This window comes from Tenebrio molitor, chromosome 2 (genome assembly GCF_963966145.1).
Source record: "Tenebrio molitor chromosome 2, icTenMoli1.1, whole genome shotgun sequence".
Classification (NCBI taxonomy): Eukaryota; Metazoa; Arthropoda; class Insecta; order Coleoptera; family Tenebrionidae; genus Tenebrio; species Tenebrio molitor.
Genome location: NC_091047.1, coordinates 32,042,783 through 32,064,499, shown reverse-complemented (window position 1 = coordinate 32,064,499; position 21,717 = coordinate 32,042,783). Strand labels below are relative to the sequence as shown.

General features: G+C 34.8%; 2 long non-coding RNA genes across 2 annotated transcripts in view; both read right to left on the bottom strand.

Moving 5' to 3' along the window:
* Window positions 1-2,095: 2,095 nt before the first annotated feature.
* Window positions 2,096-21,717, bottom strand: part of LOC138123525 (uncharacterized) — a 309,532-nt gene continuing 289,910 nt past the window's right edge. The window contains exons 4-5 of the long non-coding RNA XR_011156840.1: window positions 2,781-2,861; window positions 2,096-2,708 (exon numbers count right to left, since the gene is read on the bottom strand). This is a non-coding gene — a long non-coding RNA (uncharacterized lncRNA). The remainder of the gene's footprint in view (window positions 2,709-2,780; window positions 2,862-21,717) is intronic.
* Window positions 11,301-17,959, bottom strand: LOC138123523 (uncharacterized). Its single transcript, XR_011156837.1, has 2 exons — window positions 17,528-17,959; window positions 11,301-17,480 (listed from the first exon to the last, which is right to left on the bottom strand). It is a non-coding gene; the product is annotated as an uncharacterized lncRNA (long non-coding RNA).

The window sequence follows — 21,717 nt, the reverse complement described above, 5'->3', positions numbered from 1 at the left end:
TTCCATTTAATCGCTAATTATATGTGGAAAAACACGGTTTTTGAGGTTATTTACCTGTTTTAAAATCAATAAAAAGTGAACAAAATGCATATAATTGACGTCGGTATGCAACATTACACTCATATCCCACGTTTTACTACAGTTACGTTAAGAACTTTAACAGAAATGCAATGAAAATTGAATTCAGTGTGCTTCTGTTTACTTTTACGTACAGTCTTAGTCAAAATATTGTAAAATTACATGTAAGTAATTATCTAAATATCAAGAAATTAAACACAGAATTTACTTGCAACTGATTACAATTCGTTTCCAAAAATTAAAAATTTTTTTTTCAAACATAATAAACGTTTCATAGCATTATAAGAATTCCGCAACTTTTTGCTGAGATTGTTACTCCAGTTCATCCTTAAGAGGCATCCATAGTCGAGCACGTGGTCGATTTTCTAATTTTATGTTTTATTTTCCCTAACGTCATAGAAATATACCTCAAATGGTTTTGCTTTGATATTGCTAACTTTACTGAAATATTTGGATGGGAAATGGTACGACAAGGGTATAATAAGGGTAGACGAGAGAGTGACGATTTTGTTACCTGTGTCTTAGTAGTGATAACACCGGTCAACTGAGACACAATTTGGAGCTAGAATTTTAATTTAAATATCTTTGTAAAGTAAATATTAAAAAATATTAAAAATGGGATAAAGGAATTCTTATACCGGGTGATTGACGAAAAACCTTTGACGCTGTATCTTACTTGTTCTTTATCCGATTTGAATAAATGATACATCAAATGAAAGAGTTCTAAAAACACTTCAACACTATCTATCAACAATATCTGATTCTATATTTTTTTCGACATCTAAGTATTTTTTGACAGACAATAGTCAACTTTTTTTTTTAATTACGCTGTACATTACATATATTTTTTTATTCGTTCTTATAGAGAATTTTTTTTCTGCATATCATTGCATTAAAAGAAAGAAAAAAAATCAAAAATCTAGGATCAAATAAATATTGTCTCGAATGTTTCGAATGAATATAACGAAATCCAATGGATTCAAATCTAGGGATCTATCGGGCCGTCGAATAGGACCCATTCATCGATCACCAAAATAATTATTTAAAAATAAAACATTCGTGCATTCTGTGGTATGACACCATCCTGATGAAACACGACTCTGTTCAATACTGCTAATGGCATCTCATCCAGAAAGTTGCATATTTTGTTATATATTATATTTTCATAGTTTACCATTGTCCTTGGGACTATACATGAATTTATTAGGCCTTTTTGTAGGCTACTTACAACCATTCAATTTGGTTGATAAATAGTTAAAATCCTCGTATAAATACGGGAGTTATGGATTCGTTTTCTTTTTTGGGGATCCTGTATAAGCTGTATACGGGCACTTTATCGTCATACATTTTTCATACTTCGATATTTAAATTGAATTCATAGTTTGATCATTATGAAATGAATCCATTTTCAAATTTTAGTACATATTTTTTATGTGTGTAAATGTTTACTTAGAGATCTTTGGCATTAGGCGAACAATAGAGTCATAAATGTACCCTCGACCATCCCTCGACCTACAGCTGAACGAGGTTTCTGTGAAAACGGCAATGAGTAAGACAAGAAGGCTAGCAAGAAAAGGATAGTGTGCTTTTGAATCGAAATTTGGAGACAAATCGTTCCGGCAAAATTACAGATTGATGAACAGTCGGATTCCAATGGGGTTTTTTTTGAACGATATAAAACTAAATAACCTACAATTTGACCGGATGATTTGTTAAAATACGCACTGTGAGCAAAGATATGCCTGATTTTCAGATTCCTATAAACACTCGTTTACGAATGTAAGGTTTTTGGTCCTTAAAATTGCTATTTTGAAAAATCATACGGTCAGTTTGTAGAAAAAAGTGCAAGGATTTCAAAAATATAAATTTGATTCGGAAAAATTGAAAAATAACGGAGATATGATGCCGGAACTATACATTGAAAATCCCATAAGAGCGGTAGGGTGAGGACTCCTCTTAAATAACTATTGTGCAGGATACTAAAACATCCATTCATGTCATGTAAAACTTGCTGAAAATAGAAATCAAACCATGTAAGTTTAGAATATTTGGATTTATTTACAAAAAACAAAACATAATATGTAATAATAAAAATAATACAAAATTAAAACAGTGTGTTATCCTATTTTAACTTAAAATTAAAGCACTACACAAATTTAAAAAGAAAGATACAAACTAAACGACTTATTCTAAACTAATATCTAATTTCTCACTTATTTCTCTCCAACCGTTAATCTGCTTAATTGCTTTGTCTCTTTTTACTTTAATAATTTTTTCCCGTCTTTTCATTTCCATAATCTGCATCAACTCTTTGTCGTATTTAGCTTTTTCAGCTAATTTTCTTCTATAACTCCGCACCATCTGTCTCTGCCAGTGTTCCTTAATGGTTTTTATGTCACTATGTTCACTATCACTATCTCTCGCCTCCTTATAATGTTTTTTGACGTCCGTCCCCTTCCAACGCCTTTATGGGATGATGCTCGGGATGTTTTCCCTTTTCCAGATGCTGCACGGTGTGGTTTGAGTAACGATGATGTCCCCGGCTTCACCTCGAAGTCATCGTCGTTGTCACACACATCGAGAATTGTGTGAGCAGGTGACACCAGCTCACAGAATTCACCGAAAAAAATCTGAAAATTTCACAAAAAGATTATTAGATAAACTTAAAAATTATAGAAAAAAAAAGATAAATTCACACTTACATCTTCACCCAGAATTGAGGGCGACAGGTCCAAATTCATCTTCTCTGAGGAGGTTGTCGAGGCGGCGTTTGATGTGGAAGGCTACACAATGGATAGAAAATTTTGTCATTATTGAAAACGACAGAAATATAAATAAACAACCGTTAATATATAACCGTATAATAATAAAAGCTTTACAGAAGTCACTCTTAGGGTCGAATTCATAGTCACTGAGCTAAAGCTGAGTCAATTCTTAACTTACATGAGTGAGTCTCGAACTTAAGTTAGTGATTGTTATTCAAAAAATAAGCAAGGGCGCCACTTATTCAAGATAAGTTCTAGCTTGGCTTAGACTTTATTTTACGACTACCGCGATGCGCTTGGTGCGCGCATGTCCATTACCATGTCAACCAGCGCGAAAACAATTTTGTTTTTAACATTTGACAGTTGTTTGAAAGTGTGTTATTATACTAAGGACAACGTAACATTTTATCTGCCCCGCCCATTTCATTTTCCTAGTTACCAATCAAATAGGTTGTTAAGAGGGTCTGATTTACACAGTAGAAATTTTTGACTTTGAATTGTCTTAATGACAATTTTATTGATGATTTGTCTAGTCAAAATCAAAAAATTGAAGCTTACGCCGGCCCAATGCCTGCCAAAGGTAAATACCTACTTATATATTTGAGAACATGTTCATTGCTAAACAAACAGTTTCTAGAGCGTAAAACCATTAATTCGCAAGCGAGAGAATATATAATTCGCTTACAAAATTATTTTAAACGCGAGCGAGACACAGATGGTCCGCTACTACCATTAAGTAAGGTCAATAGCAGAACGGCGGATGCTCTTCAGATTAGCGAGCCTACTTTAAGCAAGATTGTTTTAATAAAGTATGGTGCCGAGGGAAACAAAAATAATATATTAAAGAGTCCAGGGAAGAATCGGAAAAGGCGAGCACCTATTACAGGAGAACCTTATATAAATGAAGCTGAAATCAGGAAACATATAATATATAATTATTACGAACGTGAAGAAATAGTAACAATTAAAAAATTACATCAAAGTCTAAAAGATTGCGAAAAACCTCTCTAAGAACAGTTTTAAAACGAATTGGTTTTAGATTTAAAAAATTTAATGGACGAGTAGTGGTAATGGAAAGAACTGATATAGTGGCGTGGAGAGCTCGATTTTTACGAGAGTTTAAAAAAAGAGATCCTAAAAGTATGATATTTCTTGACGAGACATGGGTAAATGCGAATCAGCACGTTAACAGAATATGGACTGATGGTACCAAAGCTTCCACGCCCAAATTACCAGTTGGAAAAGGTGGCAGAATAATAGTTTTGGATGCAGGGAATTGGAAAGAATTAATTCCAAATTGTCTAATGATATTTCGGTAAAAAAAACTAATGATTATCACGAAGAGAGGGACTCTGAACGATTTCAACATTGGTTTGAAAACCAGTTGATACCAAATATTCCAGCAAATTCGACCATAATTATGGACAACGCTTCGTATCATTCGGTTCAAATAGATAAGCGACCAACAATGTCTTCAAGGAAAAGTGTCATGGTGTCTCAGCTTCAAAATCATAATATTGACATATCGCCTCATTTGAAAAAAGTAGAATTATATGAAATAATTCGCCAACAAAATTTTGAAAAACGTTATGTGATCGACGAAATAGCGCAACGTTATGGTCATTATGTGTTGAGAATTCCACCCTATAACTGCCAATTCAACGCACTTGAATTGGTATTGTCGCAGGTAAAAGATTTTATTGGAAAAAATAATAAAACTTTCAAATTGAAAGATATTGAAAGCTTGCTTCATTTGGCAGTTCAAAACGTTACTTCTAAAAATTGGGCAAATGATATTCAACATGTACAAAATTTGGTAGAAGAGTTTAGGAAAAGAGATGGACTTTTAGAAGAAATAATCATAAATTTAGGTGAAAGTGATAATGAAACCGATTTTGATTCTGATTAGGTCTGAACCCTCCACCACCCGGCGGCACGGCAATTTTGCCGGAGTACATACACTATTACGGATATTACTATCAAGTAATAGTGCAGTGCTTATCAACATAATTACCGGCGTCTCGCCTCCGCATTTTGACTTTGTTGTGTATTATGTTCTGTGTCATTGTTAAGGAATTTCCCCATGATATGACATGAGTATAATAATATACCATTTTGAATTTCAACTACCAATGTGTTTCCTAAATAAAGAAGTATAACTACTTTCAAAGTTGTAAGCAATGCAAAATGCAATGCTATCTATTTCTGTTTTATGTTTTTTGTAATTATGTTACCAAATATCAACTTTTTAAAACTCATTTTGTTATCGAAATAAATTTCATTTTGTTACTTACTAAAGTTAAGTCATTTTATTAATTATTAACAGTTTGAATATACAATAAATTGAAAATATCTTTTGTTTCCTTATTTATATTACCTATCATATGAAGCCTGTGCCCCCCGTGGGGGCTTTACTATCATTTTATTTATTTACATGTCTTCAAAGCCTAAACATTAATTGTTTTGGGCTAATTGTTATTTATTGGGGGTTATTTTTGTAGTTTAAAATTTTGGGAGTGCCCGCAGATCTGCGACCGCCAGCAGTCGTTTCGCGTTTTGATGGGATTCTCACCACTGCATCACAATGTTGATTATATGTATTTAGTTATACACGCATTAAGACTGAGGTATGGCATCAACTGGGGGTATTCATATCTCTTTCTGAGATTTATTGCTTTGCACCAAAATTATAAGGATAACTTTACCTATTACATTTTTAACTGTAAAAATAATTTCGACATTTTTTAGAACCTAAAAAAATAATTGTGGACTTGACAGCAAAATTCTAACCTTAACTTTTTTACGTGGCAAACGTGATGAAAAATTATACAGATTGAATCCGGCTTTGATTCTTATTGGTCAATTTATGTGGGCGGGGCAGATAAAAAGTTATAACGGCAATAGTATAGTTTTCTGTGCAAAAGTTTTTAAAATATTATGGCCGAAAAGAAGAAAATTTTGTTTACCCGAGATGAAAAGGAGCTTTTGTTGGGTCTTGTACAAAAATATAAACATTGTGGAAAGTAAAGAGAGCGATGTGATCTCCAAGGCGGATAAAGCCAAGTGTTGGATACAAATCCAAGAAGAATACAATTCTATGGTAGGAAATACGAAGGTAAAAATTAGAATCATTTTTATATTGCATTGTAATGACTACAACTCTGAAATTTAATAAATTATTAAATTAATCTATACAGTGTTATTCACGACAGGGGTATTTCTGAATTTCTTTTTACCGCAACCCATTATACACATTGTAACAATATCTTGATTTCAAATTTTGAAAATAATTATAACTGAATCCACGATGGCTCTTAGTTCTGTCTCTTTGACATTAAAGTAAAAAATCTTTGTCAATTCTAAAAATGTGTTTTTACAATAACGACGAAAAGACTGACATGCTCTTTATTTATGGAGAGTGTGGAAAGAATTCTGTCGCCGCTGCGGATGTTTAGAAGCCGATGGTAGACACATCGAACACCTTTGACACTAAATTAATTTGTTAATTTATTTGTTGAATTTTGATTAAATACAGGTTATCTCCCAATCTGACATTTTTCACAAATCTATCCAACTTACTTTGATTTCTAATTTAAAAGAAATAACACATTTGATTTAGTAGTTACTGCCATTGGTATTGTTGGTTGCGGCAAAATAAAAATTCAGAAGTATCCCTCTCGCATGGAGGGAGCACTATTTGAAAAAAGCGGAAATACCGCGTAAATGCGCACTGCCATAAAGTGGTACTAAATGCAGAGCGCACCATGTGCCTTTCCAGTGGCGTTGTAAAATTGGTATTTTTCACTCTCTTTGCAATTCTTCCGAATTACAACAAAACAAAAAGTTCAACAATAACAACAAAAACAATAAAACACCCAAACACGGAGAAAATCCACACCAAAACGAGTGGTTTTTACGTGAGTACACGTAAAGCCGAAAGTAAAATAGCTGAAATGCCTAAATTACCCTTGTTGAGCACGCCACTGAAAAGATCCGAGCAGTGGACCAACCCTGTTAATACTACCTCCATGAGTCCATGCCCTCTCGTGAATAACCCTGTATATACAGGTGTCCCCAAAAATGAAGACGAGTCCATAACTCCGTTATTTATCGGAAGATTTTAATTATCTGTACACCAAATTAAATGGTTGTTAATAGGCTACAAAATGGCTTAATAAATTCAAGTATAGCCCCATGGACTTCAAAGGTAAACTGTCAAAATATTTTTTTTTTCAAATGGGATTACATATTTTTTTTTTTGTAATTCTGATAGAGATTTTTATTTTGAAAACAACATTGTATCACAAATATACACTTAAATACCAAAAATTCACAAAAAAAAAATTAAAAAACGCTACTATCGTCTATGTTCTATGTTTTGCGCTGAACATTGGCGGCATATCTCCGCAATCCCACATGTTATTATTTGTTATTTGTTTTTCCAGCTACCTTAAATTGGTTATTACATTGTAACGCAATGCATTTTGATAGCTTTTCGCTTGGTGCTCGTCATTGGTTTCAAAAGTTAGTGTTATTTTTTTATGTGAAGTTATACTTGTGATACATTGTTGTTTTCAGAATTAAAATCTCAATCAGAATTACTAAAAAAAAATATGTAATCTCATTTGAAAAAAAATGTTTTGACAGTTTAGTCTTGAAGCCCTTGGAGCTATACGTGAATTTATTAAGACGTTTTGTAGCCTACTAACAACCATTTGATTTGGTGTATAGCTAATTAAAATCCTCCGATAAATAAGGGAGCTATGGACTCGTCTTTTTTTTCAGGACATCTGTATAAAAATGAATCGCCGTTCGTTAGTCTCGCTAAAACTCAAAAACGGCTTGACCGATTTGAATATTTATTTTTTTATTTTGTTCGCTTTACTTCAGGGGTGGTTTAAAAAGAAAAAAAATCGGAAAAGTTGCCCGGAAAATTGGAAAATTCGGGAAAAACTGAAAGTGCTTTTTTCTGTGGGAATGGCTGGAACGATTTGGCTAATTTTTTTTTTAATGTTCGTAATAATCCGTATGAGGTTTTTATGTAAAGAAAAATTGGAAAAGTTACCCGGAAAATTGGAAAATTCGGAAAAAACTGAAAGTGCTTTTTTGTGGTGGATATGCATAATTCTTTTTTTTAATTTTTATTCGTTATAGTCTTGAAAAAGTTTTCAGAAAAAAAAAATCGCAACAATTACAAAGGAAAATCGAAAAATTGGGGCAAACTGCAAAAATTATGATTTTTGTATGCATTCTCGATCATAACTGACGATAGGAACGACATATTTAATTAATTCTTTTTTTTTTGTTCGATATGTCCCGGAATGGAAATAACTCAATTAAATGTTTTCAGTAGAAAAAAAATCTGCAAAAACTAAATTAAAATAATTCGGGGAAACCTGAAAGTGCTAACTCAGGATTCGAACGATGGCTCTGCGTAATTCTTTTTTGGTTTTGTTTGTTAGGATTTTGGATAAGTTTTCGGAAAACAAAAATTCGGTACAATACAAAGGAAAGTCGGAAAATTCGGACAAATTTCAAAAATTATAATTTTTGTGTGCCCTCTCGATCATAACTGACAATAGGAGCTACATATTTGCTTGATGCTTTTTTTTTGTTTTCAATTGAAAAAAAAATCTGGAATATTTGAAGAAAAACCTGGAAAACGCAATCCAGTAAATTAAAATAAAATTACATTTGCTTTTACTTTTGTATTGTTTCGCGATCTGTCCAACAAATGTACACTCGCCGGCAAAATTAGCGGGACACGCAGAAAAATAATATTTTCGTTAGGTTTTTTGGATCACGGTTGAGTTTGATATTGTTTTCAAATCAAGTTGCCTTATTACTAATATTTGATACCAAATTGAGAGCTGTCAACCGTTCATGACGAAGTCATAGCGTCCTTTGAATATTTATTAAGAATTTCGGCATCTCAGTAACTTCGAAAAAGTTGGGTTTTAATTTCTTGGGTAGCCTATCAAAGGTTAGTTCATTTGCTCTGTTGAACTTTATAAGAAGACGAACATGATATGAGAGATTTAGCCCCGACACATGTTGCTAGAGCTGTGGCGTTGATTGAAAGTGGTCAAACGTATCGCCCAGTGGCTAGAGCCCTCGGAGCATCAAAATCAACCATTAATCGCAATGTTTTGAGGTATAGAGCGACTGGTTCGTATGACAGAAAGCGAGGGCAGGGCAGCAAACGGTCAACCACAGTCAGGGATGATCGTTTCATAGTGTTGCAAACTCTGAGGAACAGAAGTCAAACACCAGTGCAGACCAGAAGTGCTTTAGAAGAGGTCCGAGGAGTCCAGATAAGTGAACGAACGGTGAAAAGAAGGCTCAAGGAAGTTGAACTGAGGTCATACGTACCAGCAAAAGTTCCAAAACTTGAGGTACGTCTTCGAGTAGCACGACTAGCTTTTGGCCGTGAACATGAGAATTGGAATATTGACCAATGGAGTCAAGTTTTGTTCACCGACGAAAGCCGTTTTTGTGTAAACACAATCTACGGGAGGGAAAGAATATGGCGACGTCGAGGAGAACGATATTCCCAATGTAATTTCACTCCAAAAGTCCCTTTTGGTGGAGGCTCAATTATGGTCTGGGGCGGAATAGGTTTAGGAGCGCGCATAGAATTAGTAATCGTTGACATGGGCACTTTGAATGCTGATCGGTACATAACAAACATTTTACAAGATCATGTGGTACCTCTTGCTCCAAATATTGACGATAATTTCATCTTAATGCAGGATAATGCCCGTCCGCACATCGCTCGCTGCGTAACAAACTTTTTAACCGAGACAGAGATAACCAAGATGGACTGGCCTGCTAGGTCTCATGTTGGGCAAAAGGGTTAAGGCCAGAATTCCTGCGCCCCAAACTACCCAAGCCTCAAGAGTTGATTGACAATAGCATCAGGAGCATGCCAAGGCGAACGATTGCATTAATACGAGCTCGTGGAGGAAACACACGTTATTAAAATTAAATGTCTTTGTCATACACAAAAAAATAACAAAAAAGGAAAAAATGTTTAAACGCCTTTTTTTGCTTTCTCATACATTTTTTCTTTAAATTGGTGTCGTTGTGTTTAGTTATTGTTCTTTACTCTAAATTATTTTGATTTTTTGTAAAATTAGCAAATAAATATTTTTTTTTGGAAAAAAATCAAATTTTTTCGCGTGTCCCGCTAATTTTGCCGGTGAGTGTAGTATATAGTTGTTTTATTTCTATTTCAATTTATTTGCCTACATGCACAAATGTTATTTGACAGCTGGTCGTGAAATTGGGAACCAAACCAATCGGATTGTTTACTTGAACATCGATCTTGCAATCAAAATGTAAATATTGGGTGATTCAAAATAATTGTGGATAAATCTGGCAACTATGTACGAAAATTAATCTGGCAACTGTGTGGGTAAAATAGAGATGACATTTCTTTGACAGTTCATAGACAAAACCGCATGGTTCCAACCATATAATTATAAAGTTTATAGTTGTATGGTTCCAACTCCCAATTCCAGGCACATCACACATTTCCAGCATTTCAGCAGTGTAGAATACCTACTGCCGATAGAATTCATCTCCCATGTAAAATTCCTCATTTTTACTTTGTTTGCACATTTTCAATAGCTTTTCACAAAAAAATTTAGGTATTGAAATTTGGACAAGACAACGTCTGTCGGGTCAGCTAGTCTAATCTAATATATAAAATTCTCGTGTCACAGTTTTAGTTATCATACTCCTCCGAAACGGCTTGACCGATTTTGATGAAATTTTATACGTATATTCAGTAGGTCTGAGAATAGGTTGCTATCTATTTTTTATACTCCTAAGTGATAAGGATGGTCCACCCCAAAAAAAAAAAATTATTTTGTGGACAAAATTGTTTATTTTTATTTTTTTATGATGTGGTATTAAAAAGTACATACGACCCTAAATTTTCACACTTCTACCAACAACCCCTATTTTTTAATAGCGATATTAGTAATTCAATAATTTTCAACCGCGGTCGATAACTTGATCGACATGTGTCACGAGCTCAAACCAATGATTTTTATTGTGTTACACATTGTTGGATTTGTCTCCGCCCCGAAGAGCACAATAACTATTAAAACATCGAATAACTAACGAAAAAAAAAATTATTAAGAAAATTTATTTTGTAAGGTTATGTCATCTGTCATTGTGCGCGCATTGACAATTTGAACTTAATTGAGATTTAACGTCAGCTGAGTTTTGACACCAAGTGTGATCAATGGTGATCAACACGTATTACTCTTACCTATATTTGCATTGTACAGGGTGCGACAACATAACTTCCTTTTTTGAAATGCGCGCCATTCAGACTGTAATGGAGCGGGAGTGGTCTCACTCGGAAGCCGTGGTTTTAAAGATTTGTTCCCTATATCTGTCAGCTGCCATCATGCGTTGTCAGGAAGGGGCACTATTTGAAAAAAGCGGAAATGCCGCGTAAATGCGCACTGCCATAAAGTGGTACTAAATGCAGAGCGCACCATGTGGAAAGATCCCAGCAGAGGGCCAGCAGTGTCACTAACGCTTGCGCGTAGTTTGAGAAGAGTCATAAAGTGGTACCAGAGAGTGGCCGACTGATACCGCATCTAAAGCATTGACGGTATAGGGCTATGGGGAAATATGCTCCCTCCTGTTAATACTACCTCCATGGTTGGAAGAGTGGAGATAGAGACCCTGCGTTTGCCGTCGAGGTCTACTTTTCAAACTGATATTCTGTGATCGCAACCTTCCGAAATCGCTTCAATGTTGGGTCGTGTCCCGAACCAGAAATCAATTGTTACATGGGTCACCACGTTCAGACAAACCGGGAGTGCGACAAGACGAAGAACTGGCAATTTGTAGTAGAGAACTCGCTCGCCAGATTTGGCCCCTTGCGATTTTGTTTATGGGTTTTTTTGAAATCTCGCGTTTATATCAACCATCAAAGGACCCTACAAGAACTGAAGGCCAACATCCGTGCAGAAATTGCACATCACGTGACGTGAATACGAATGAATAATCTCCGTCGGAGGGCGTAGTGCTTAGCATTAAATGAAGGTACAGTTGGTTGCAAAAAAAAACGGGAACTGTCAGAATAAAATTGACACATTTTTACAATTTTTTCATAGTGTGAAACCTTCTTACGAGAGATAGGTTAGAATTAGAGTCAAAATTCAGACATTTTTAGAAATCATTTGATAGGTATTGTCGAGTAGACAATTAATTGACAAATGGACAAAACCAAATTTACATTAGAAAAATTTTCGTTTCCCGTTTTTTTTTTGCAACCAACTGTATTAAATTTGTTTGTGTATGCATTAAATCATTAAATTTCAATTTATTTTAATTATTAATTTTATCTTAATAAAAAAACTTAATTTAATTCACCTAATAAGTTAACACAACATTTATTGATTCTGAGGCGGTACGAAGTTCGCCGGGTCAGCTAGTCTAATATATAAAATTCTCGTGTCACAGTCTTAGTTATCATACTCCTCCGAAACGGCTTGACCGATTTTGATGAAATTTTATATGTATATTCAGTAGGTCTGAGAATAGGTTGTTATCTATTTTTTATACCCCTAAGTGATAAGGGTGGTCCACCCCATTTTTTTTTAATTTTTTGGACAAAATTGTTTATTAATATTTTTTTATGATGTGGCATTACAAAATACATACAACCCTAAATTTTCACCCTTCTACAATCAACCCCTATTTTTTAATAGCGATATTAGTAATTCAATAATTTTCCACCCCGGTCGATAACTTGATCGTTCAGTTAATTCAGTGATTTCATATAACCTCAAAAGTACTCGACATGTGTCACGAGTTCACACCAATGATTTTTATTGTGTTACACATTGTTGGATTTGTCTCCGCCCCGATTAGCAGAATAACTATTAAAACATCGAATAACTAACGAAAAAAAATTTATGAAGAAAATTCATTTTGTGTGTGTACGCGAAATAAGCACTTCGCGTGCCTAGAGTAGGCCGCGAAATTGAATTTCGCAGCAGTTGCCTTGACGACGGCCGTAAAAGTAAAAGTCATTTCAATATTTATTTATTATCACAATTACAACATACAGGGTGGACCATCGTATGGCATTTTGGAGATTTAACCTATTTCTAGTTGTTAAAAAAAAAATAAAGTTACAGGTAACAATCTTCAATTAAAGTACTACACCATGGTAATTTTATTTTTTTGAATTAAGTTTCTAAACAGCGCCGGGACGCTATAAAGTGAAAAAATTCAGAAATCCAAAATTTTTTTTTTAATAATTACATTTAAAATATTATGGAGAATGTATTCCCGAAATTTAAAATTTGATAAGAACCTTTGATTTTAAATGAATTGAGATTTTGTGATTTTTGTCGGCAAAGTATAAGGAATTTATTGCTGTAACTTCTGTCCACAACAAATTTGCGTTCACAATGCCCGCTGTAAAGTATTACAACCAACCTTAAATCACAAAAGGTATCTCTGACGAGCCGAGGGTAGTCTTTATTTCAGGGGCGGACTTAAAATTTTTTTGTTAATCGTATTTAGATAAAATAAACAAATAGTTGATTTTTAATTTATTTTATTTTACATTACTACATTAGATGTTCAAAATGATGACCTTCCTGTTCGATGCAAAGTCGCAAGCGTCTCTTAAAATTTGCTTGAACGGTAGCCGCAACATTCAGGTCATTAAATTCGCGGAAGGCGGCAATTAGTCTTTCCCTCATATTATCTCTTGTTGTCGGTCTCTCCCGGAAAACACGTTCTTTGATGGCACCCCATAAGAAAAAATCTGGTGGTGTAAGATCAGGTGATCTCGCTGGCCAAGGTATGGGTCGGCCTCTACCAATCCAATTTTCTCCAAACTGGAGCGTTAATTCTTCCCGGGCTGTTCGACTAAAATGTGGAGGTGCTCCGTCTTGTTGGAACCACAACCGAAACCTTTCATTTACTGGCACAATTGCATCTAACAAATCGTTTAGTTCGTCTTGCAAAAAGGTGGTGTATCTCTGACCATTCAATGGACCTTCAAAAAAAAACGGCCCCACAATTCTATTGTTGACAACACCTCCCCAGACATTAAGGGACCAGCGATTTTGGATGTCTTGCTCTCTCATCCAATACGGATTTTGTATTCCCCAATAGTGTAAATTGTGTTTATTCACTGCACCATTATTTTTTACACAACATTCCTCGGTAAACACAACTCTTTCAAAAAAATGTTCATCATTCCGGATTTTTTCCTCTGCCCATTCGCAAAAAGCCACTCGATTTGCAAAATCTTCACCATGCAACTCTTGGCTGGTTCCAGGTGGTACTATGGCGGCCAAAAAATTTTGGCCGTCACTTTCTTGACATTCAAGTAAAGTGTAAATAAACCTTTAGGAATCGTAACCCCACTTCCGATTCTTGTCATTTTGACAATCAATTTAAACTGTTTGAAGCTCAGATATTCCAAAAATCCTATATGAATGAACAAAATTAGAGCAATCGTACATAGATAACCAGAGGTAAACGTTCTGTGTAGTAGAAATGACAAAATAATTTTGAGTTTTGAAATTTACCACCCAAAAAATAACGTTTATAATCAAGACGGTAATCATGATGACAATAAAGTACGGAGTACAATTTTTTTTTTTTTTTTGAATTGACAGACAATGACGGCCAACATTTTTTGTCCGCCATAGTACGGGTGATATTCGTGTTTTTTCAAAATTCGAAGCACACTACTTTTGCTGATCCCAATTTGAGAGCTAATCTCTCTGCTACCAATATGGGGATTATTTTCAACTAAATTTAACACTCTGGCTTGGTTGATATCGTGGGTAATGGTTGGATTGATAAACGACTTTGTACTTTGTTGAAAAGTTCCTCTTTCACCTAAGAAGACACTAATGATTTAAAAATTTGATGATTTGGAGCACGGAAACCTCGCGGCGTAAGTTTCAGCGGCCAGAGTAGCGTCTCTGCCACATTCACCAAAAATTAGTAGCATTTCAGTCTTTTCTTCAAATGAATATTGAAAAGGCATAATTACTGTTCAGAATTAATTTCACAAAAACTACACAACTCAAAAGCACGTCCAGACTGTTGGAAGTTCAACCAGGTAAATTCTTAAAATAACAGCAGGCAGGTAAATTTTCAAATAAATCCTTTTTCCTAGTACTTAACAAATCTAATAAACCCAGAAAATAGGCTTGAGTAGATAAGATTTAAATAGTGGCTACTTAAATTTTCAACTAATCTTGTTTTTACCTGGATTTCAATAAGTGCTTAATATTAAATGAGTAAGCAAAGCTGTTTTAACAATGTTGCTTTCAAAAATTTAAAATAGAGAGTTTTAAATTCCATAGAAGATTTAAGTACGGGCCTGGATCTTATTACTCATAGCTCCTGTCGATTGTACCTCAGAACCACTTTTACTGGGGAGAGTTGTAAATCAACCTGACACCAGTTGACGAGGGTTGTCATTTAAGAACTCGGCCATAAATAAAAGTGTTTTGCATGACATTATTTAATATTTCGATTTATTCAATCACTATACCAATCTAAATTCCGTTTTGCATATCATCATAATGTACGCACTACGTAGATGCAGTGGAAGAAAAAAAAAACTGATAGCTTTAATAATTTGATAATAAATTGCTATCAAAATCAACTTTCACCACAATTTTGTTTTCTAAAAAATAATTAAGCCATGTTGTAGTATCAAAATTGAAGATCAATTCCTCCATTTTTCATCTTTTTTGGACCATTTTAAATAGGTTAAATTTAAAAAATGCCATACGATGGTCCACCTGTATCTATCTCTACAGTGAGCGGCAAAAGTATGGAATAAATTCCTTAAAAATTAAACAAAATTTTTTTCAAAAAAATATTTGAACAGGTCAATTTTAGTTTATAAAAATACATGTTTTAGTACCAAAGAAAATTCCAAACAGTCATTTGTTTTCGAGTTATGACGTCATCGATAGTTTATTTTAACGGAAACCCCCTATTTTTTTTTTCTTGATTCTGATAGCCCTTTTAATTGTTTAAATGACAGTGTAAAAATTTTGTTATCTTACACGACATTTTTGAGAAAAAAAAAAAATAAAGTTGGAAAAAATAAAGTTCCCGCCAATTTCAAATGGAGTGGTCGCCTCATGTCATGAATGACGAGTCGGTAAAAAAGATGCCCATTATCGATCTAGAACCACAGACAATTAAACTATAGTAAGACTGTCAAGTGGGATTACATTTTCGGGGACGAGCTCAAGTGCCGCTGCCCGAGCGTTAGGCCAAACTAATGTATAACAAGTTGCATATCTGACTAGTTTTTGTATACCTAGTTGCCTATTTTTTTTCAATTTAATTTAAATTGATACTTATTTAAAAAATTTAAAACGACTAATTAAGTATTAAACATTTTAATACAAATTCTAACATATACAACAAATTAGTAGTTCATTAAACGAGTTTGTGTGTAAATTGGGATTTATTGGGCATGAGTGGGCTAGTAAGCTAGTTTAAAAGGCGAGTGAAACTGAATTGAAGGGTAGATCTAGTTCAATAATTTGATTTTGCGTTAACTTTTAAAATTTCTGGAGATAATTTTAGAATCGTGCAAAAGGTTTTTTAATTTTGAAATTGTTTTTCGCTGATATCGGTCCATATAATAAATGTTTCTATCTTTTGAAGTAAGACTACTAACTTTCTTGCATTCAAGTACTTGCAACACACTAGAAGATTTTGTTGGGTGTCTATTTTGGGCCTTGGGCATAACAGGAAGGATTAGATTCTCTACAGTGGGATTTTCAGTAATCGTAGAATTTTCAATTTGTTCAGCTGGTCTAACATTATTTATTGAAGTTTATTTGTCTTCACGAAGAAAAATCGACGTAGGGCGTATTTATGGAGTTTTGTTTTTTGAGTAAAGAAATTGTTGCTAAAATGTTTCTCGCAAATAAAGGCATTATCTGTTTTGAAGGGTGGTGCAACATTTACCTAAAGCTTCTATCCATCGTTTCCTTTGTTCTCCTAATTTTGGAAATTTAAAATGTTTATTTTTTATCGCCGATCTTGTTGTTTACAAAGCATTTATGTTTAATTTTTCCCATATCCAAATAAATAAAATAAAAATTGCGATCTGAAAAACCATATTTCGTACTTTTTCAAAAAGAAAAAAATAACTTACCAAATAAAAAGATAGCGAAAAATTATCTCAAGATACTGGTTTGGAGTACTTTATTTTGTAGAACAATTTATAAAATTTATTCACTAAACCTTGACAGAAATTAGAAAATTCAAAATTACTGATGACATTATTAATTAATATTCAAATCAACCTTCTTTTTAAACGGAAATTCCCGATCGGATTAACGAGTAAATTCGGTAATTTAGTTTGGCCTAACGCTAGAGCAGCGCTAGTGTTGTCAGTGTCTCCCATGTTTTATACGGGTTTTGAAAGTCTTAATTCTGTTAATGGTCTGTGTCTAGAACAGACAGGTTAATTTTTCACCGGTCAAAAAGGGAAATATCTAGTAACTAGTAACATATCCTGAATCCTGAATGGCATCAACAGACATTTTGGTTTATTTGTCTCTTCGCACGGCATCTGATATTTCCACGATTAAAATAACCTAAAAGGGAGCAGATGATACAACTTATAACAGAATTTAACATTTACCTGCCACAATAAATAAATTCCAGTAAATAGGTAAGCCAATGCAACATTATCCGACACGGTTTTCACATTCTTCTTGTTACATCAGTCTCAAAGTCACTGTAACATTTTTTATATTGCTGTTTCGATTTTTCAGGTTTCAAATGCGACACTGTACAATTTATAATATTTTTTTAACTCTGGATGAGTACACGGAACAAGAGCTGCATATTTGCGGTATAATCTTACAAATTCTGGATTGGTGACAGTAAAAGTTCGTTTTATGCCAGTTTTTGTGTCAGGAACGGCCACTATTAATACAGAATGTTCATCCTGGATGTCATCGATAGACATTTTCTTAGTTCGTCTCTTCGCATAGCTCCTGATATTCCCATGATTAAAATGACCTAAAAAAGGGCAGATTATACAGCAAATTGATCTGGTCTCGTGTCAATACCTTAGACTTTTCCGCCTGATAACCAACTGACTTTTTTTCAAAAAAGGTACTATGGCGGCCAAAAAATTTCGTCCGTCATTTTTCCGTCATTTCAAAAAAATCGGTGTAGTCCATTCTTTATTGTCATTATGACTGATGTTTTTACTTGTCACTTTTGAAAGTCAAGCAAAATGCCATCGGTATCAATTTTAATAAGATTAAAGTAGTAAAAAGTGGACTATTGAAAGACGCTAAGGCTCAGGGAGGCCTACACACATCTACTGCAGAACAAGATAATATGCTTCTCAATAGATTACGCAATAGTCCTTTTATGACGGCTGTTGAAGCGGTAAATACAAGCGGTTTCCCAGGTTCCTTTAGAACCGCTCGTCGCCGTGTAAGAGGAAGCGAGCTTAAGAATCATGTCGCGGCAAGGAAATTGAGCCTTACACCTATGCATAGGGAGGCCCGCATGGCATTTTGTTTGGAGCATCTAGCAAGAGATGACGCTTTTTGGGCTCAAGTCATTTTTTCGGATGAAAAAGTGTTTCAATCGTGTGCAAATGGCCGCCTAAGAGTCTACAGACCAAGGAACTCCCGGTATGATGAACCGTATGTCCAGACAACGGAAAGGAGCGGTCGATTTTCGGCAAACATATGGGCATGGATTTCAGTAGATAGCCCCGGGGTAATGTTGCATGTAGAAGATCGGCTCAACAGCGATGTTTATGTTAGGATTCTTGAAGATGTGATGCTGCCTTCAGTTTCAAGAATTTTTCCGAATTTTAACTTCATATTTCAATAAGACAATTGTTCAGTGCATACAGCACATAGGGTAGCAGAGTGGTTCAGGAATAATAACATAAACGTTCTTGATTGGCTGAGTCGCAGTCCAGATTTGAACCCTATAGAAAACATGTGGTTCGTAATTTGCAACAGCGATGACAAGTCTTTCGGAATAGGGCAGAACTTTTGACTGCGAGATTTATGCCTCTCCATGTCGCGTCGTGTAAGGCGAGTTATAAATGCGGATGGAGCGATGACAAAGTATTAATTTTAAACTTTACTCATTTTATCTTTTGATTTAGCTATTTAAATAAAAATAAATGTTCCATTTCCTTGTTTTTGCCTTAATGTCTTTCGTTTTATTTTTTTTTAAATTACGGCACATACTCGTATAATTTCCACGGTTCTCTCGTTTGGTACTTTAATCCAAAAATAGTCGCAAGACTGCCTCTAGTGCCACTAGCGGTCGTATGGTGATTGTGTAAGAGTGGAACTTGTCCTTTGTTTCACAAAATTTGAACCGATGGACTGAATGACAGATTGTCAAAATGACAATAATGATAAAAAAGCGAGGTTATTGGTGCTTAAGGGTAGTTTACACTTTATGTCAGTGCCCTGAAAGTGACGAAATTTTTTGGCCGCAATAGTACCAATTTCAGAAACTTCGTAACACCAATGCCATCCCGTATATTCAGCGTGAGCTTCAACATTGAATATGTGCTCCATAAAGTTGAACTTTTCACAGTTTTTGATTTTTCCATTAAATAAGCCAAAACAACATTCTCCGACACCGTTTTCACATTATTTTTATTACACCGCTCTTTAAAGTCATTGGAACACTTATCGTACTGCCGTTTGGACTTTACTGGTATTAAATTGGACACTGCACAATCTGCAATATTTTTTAACTCCGGGGAAGTAGACGGAACAAAAACGTAATTTTCTTGCGACATTTTTCTAATTTTTCTCAAAATGAATTGTTTTATTTATGTCGTTTCCATAGCGACATGGCGACATGTAGGCCGACTTTATTTTTATTGACAGTGAAGGAAACTTTACTTGTTCATTTTATAATTACAAATTTTCGGGTTGCACACAAAATGTTGTGTACACCTTGGCTACGAAATCCTTTGACGACCTCGAGATTGTCTTGTCTCGGCCGCAAAGCGGCCTTGAAGACAATTTTTCTCTCGGTTCATCAAAGTAGGATTTCGCAGCCTTGCTATACAAATATACTATCCCACCTCCACCCGGCGGCACGGCAATTTTGCCGGAGTACATACACTATTACGGATATTACTATCAAGTAATAGTGCAGTGCTTATCAACATAATTACCGGCGTCTTGCCTCCGCATTTTGACTTTGTTGTGTATTATGTTCTGTGTCAATGTTAAGGAACTTCCTCACGATGTGACATGAGTATAATAATATACCTTTTTGAATTTCAACTACCAATGTGTTATCTAAATCCAGAATTTTTAAATTTTTAAAAAGAGATTGCGGTACTATTCCCGTTGCTGAAATTACAAGTGGTAAAATCGAAATTTTTTCTAAACACCAAAGATTTCTCATAGCAACGGACAGCTCTAAATATTTATTAATTTTTGTGTTATATGTCTGTGTTATATTATGTGAATTTGGAACAGCTATATCTAAAAGATATGCTTGCTTTTGTTGTTTATTTAAAATTATAATGTCTGGTCTGTTATGCTTAATATGAATGTCAGTTAAAATTGTTCTATCAAAATATAACTTGTAACTGTCATTTTCCAAACAACTTTCTGGTGTATAACTATAATGTGGTTGTGTATTCTTTAATAAATTGAATTTAACAGCTAAATTCATGTGTATAATTTTAGCGAATATATCGTGTCGTTTTTTATATTCGCTTTGAGCCAAAACGGTGCAAGAAGAAATAATGTGTTCAATTGTTTCCCCTTCAGTTCCGCAAATCCTACATTTATCAATTATCGATTGTAAACCGCATATGTGTTTTTTATAATTTCTTGTATTTATAACACGATCTTGTATTGCAAATATAAAACCCTCCGTCTCAGGGTGAATATTTGATTTCTTAAGCCATGCATGAGATGCCTGAATATTAACTTCTGGTTGTTCCAGTTCTTTAAAGTATCTCCCATGTAAAGACTTCTGTTTTATATTTGCTATTGTGTCAGGTATATTTGGCTTAACTATTGTAAGGTTATGTCATCTATCATTGTGCGCGCATTGACAATTTGAACTTAATTGAGATTTAACGTCAGCTGAGTTTTGACACCAAGTGTGATCAATGGTGATCAACACGTATTACTCTTACATATTTTTGCATTGTACAGGGTGCCACAACATAACTTCCTTTTTTGAAATGCGCGCCATTCAAACTGTAATTGGGCGGGAGTGGTCTCATTCGGAAGCCGTGGTCCCGAGGTTTTAAAGATTTGTTCCCTATCTCTGTCAGCTGCCATCATTCGTTGTCAGGAGGGAGCACTATTTGAAAAAGCGGAAATGCCGCGTAAATGCGCACTCCCATAAAGTGGTACTAAATGAAGTACTAAATGCAGAGCGCACCATGTGGAAAGATCCCAGCATAGGGCCAGCAGTGTCACTAACACTTGCGCGTAGTTTGAGAAGAGTCATAAAGTGGTACCAGAGAGTGGCCGACTGATACCGCATCTAAAGCATTGACGGTATAGGGTTTGAGGGAATGCTCCCTCCTGTTAATACTACCTCCATGGTTGGAAGAGTGGAGATGGAGACCCTGCGTTTGCCGTCGAGGTCTACTTTTCAAATTGATATTCTGTGATCGCAACCCTTCCGAAATCGCTTCAATGTTGGGTCGTGTCCCGAACCACAAATCAATTGTTACATGGGTCACTACGTTCAGACAAACCGGGAGTGCGACAAGACGAAGAACTGGAGTTTCACTTCAATAAGGGGCAATTTGTAGTAGAGAACTCGCTCGCCAGATTTGGCCCCTTGCGATTTTGTTCA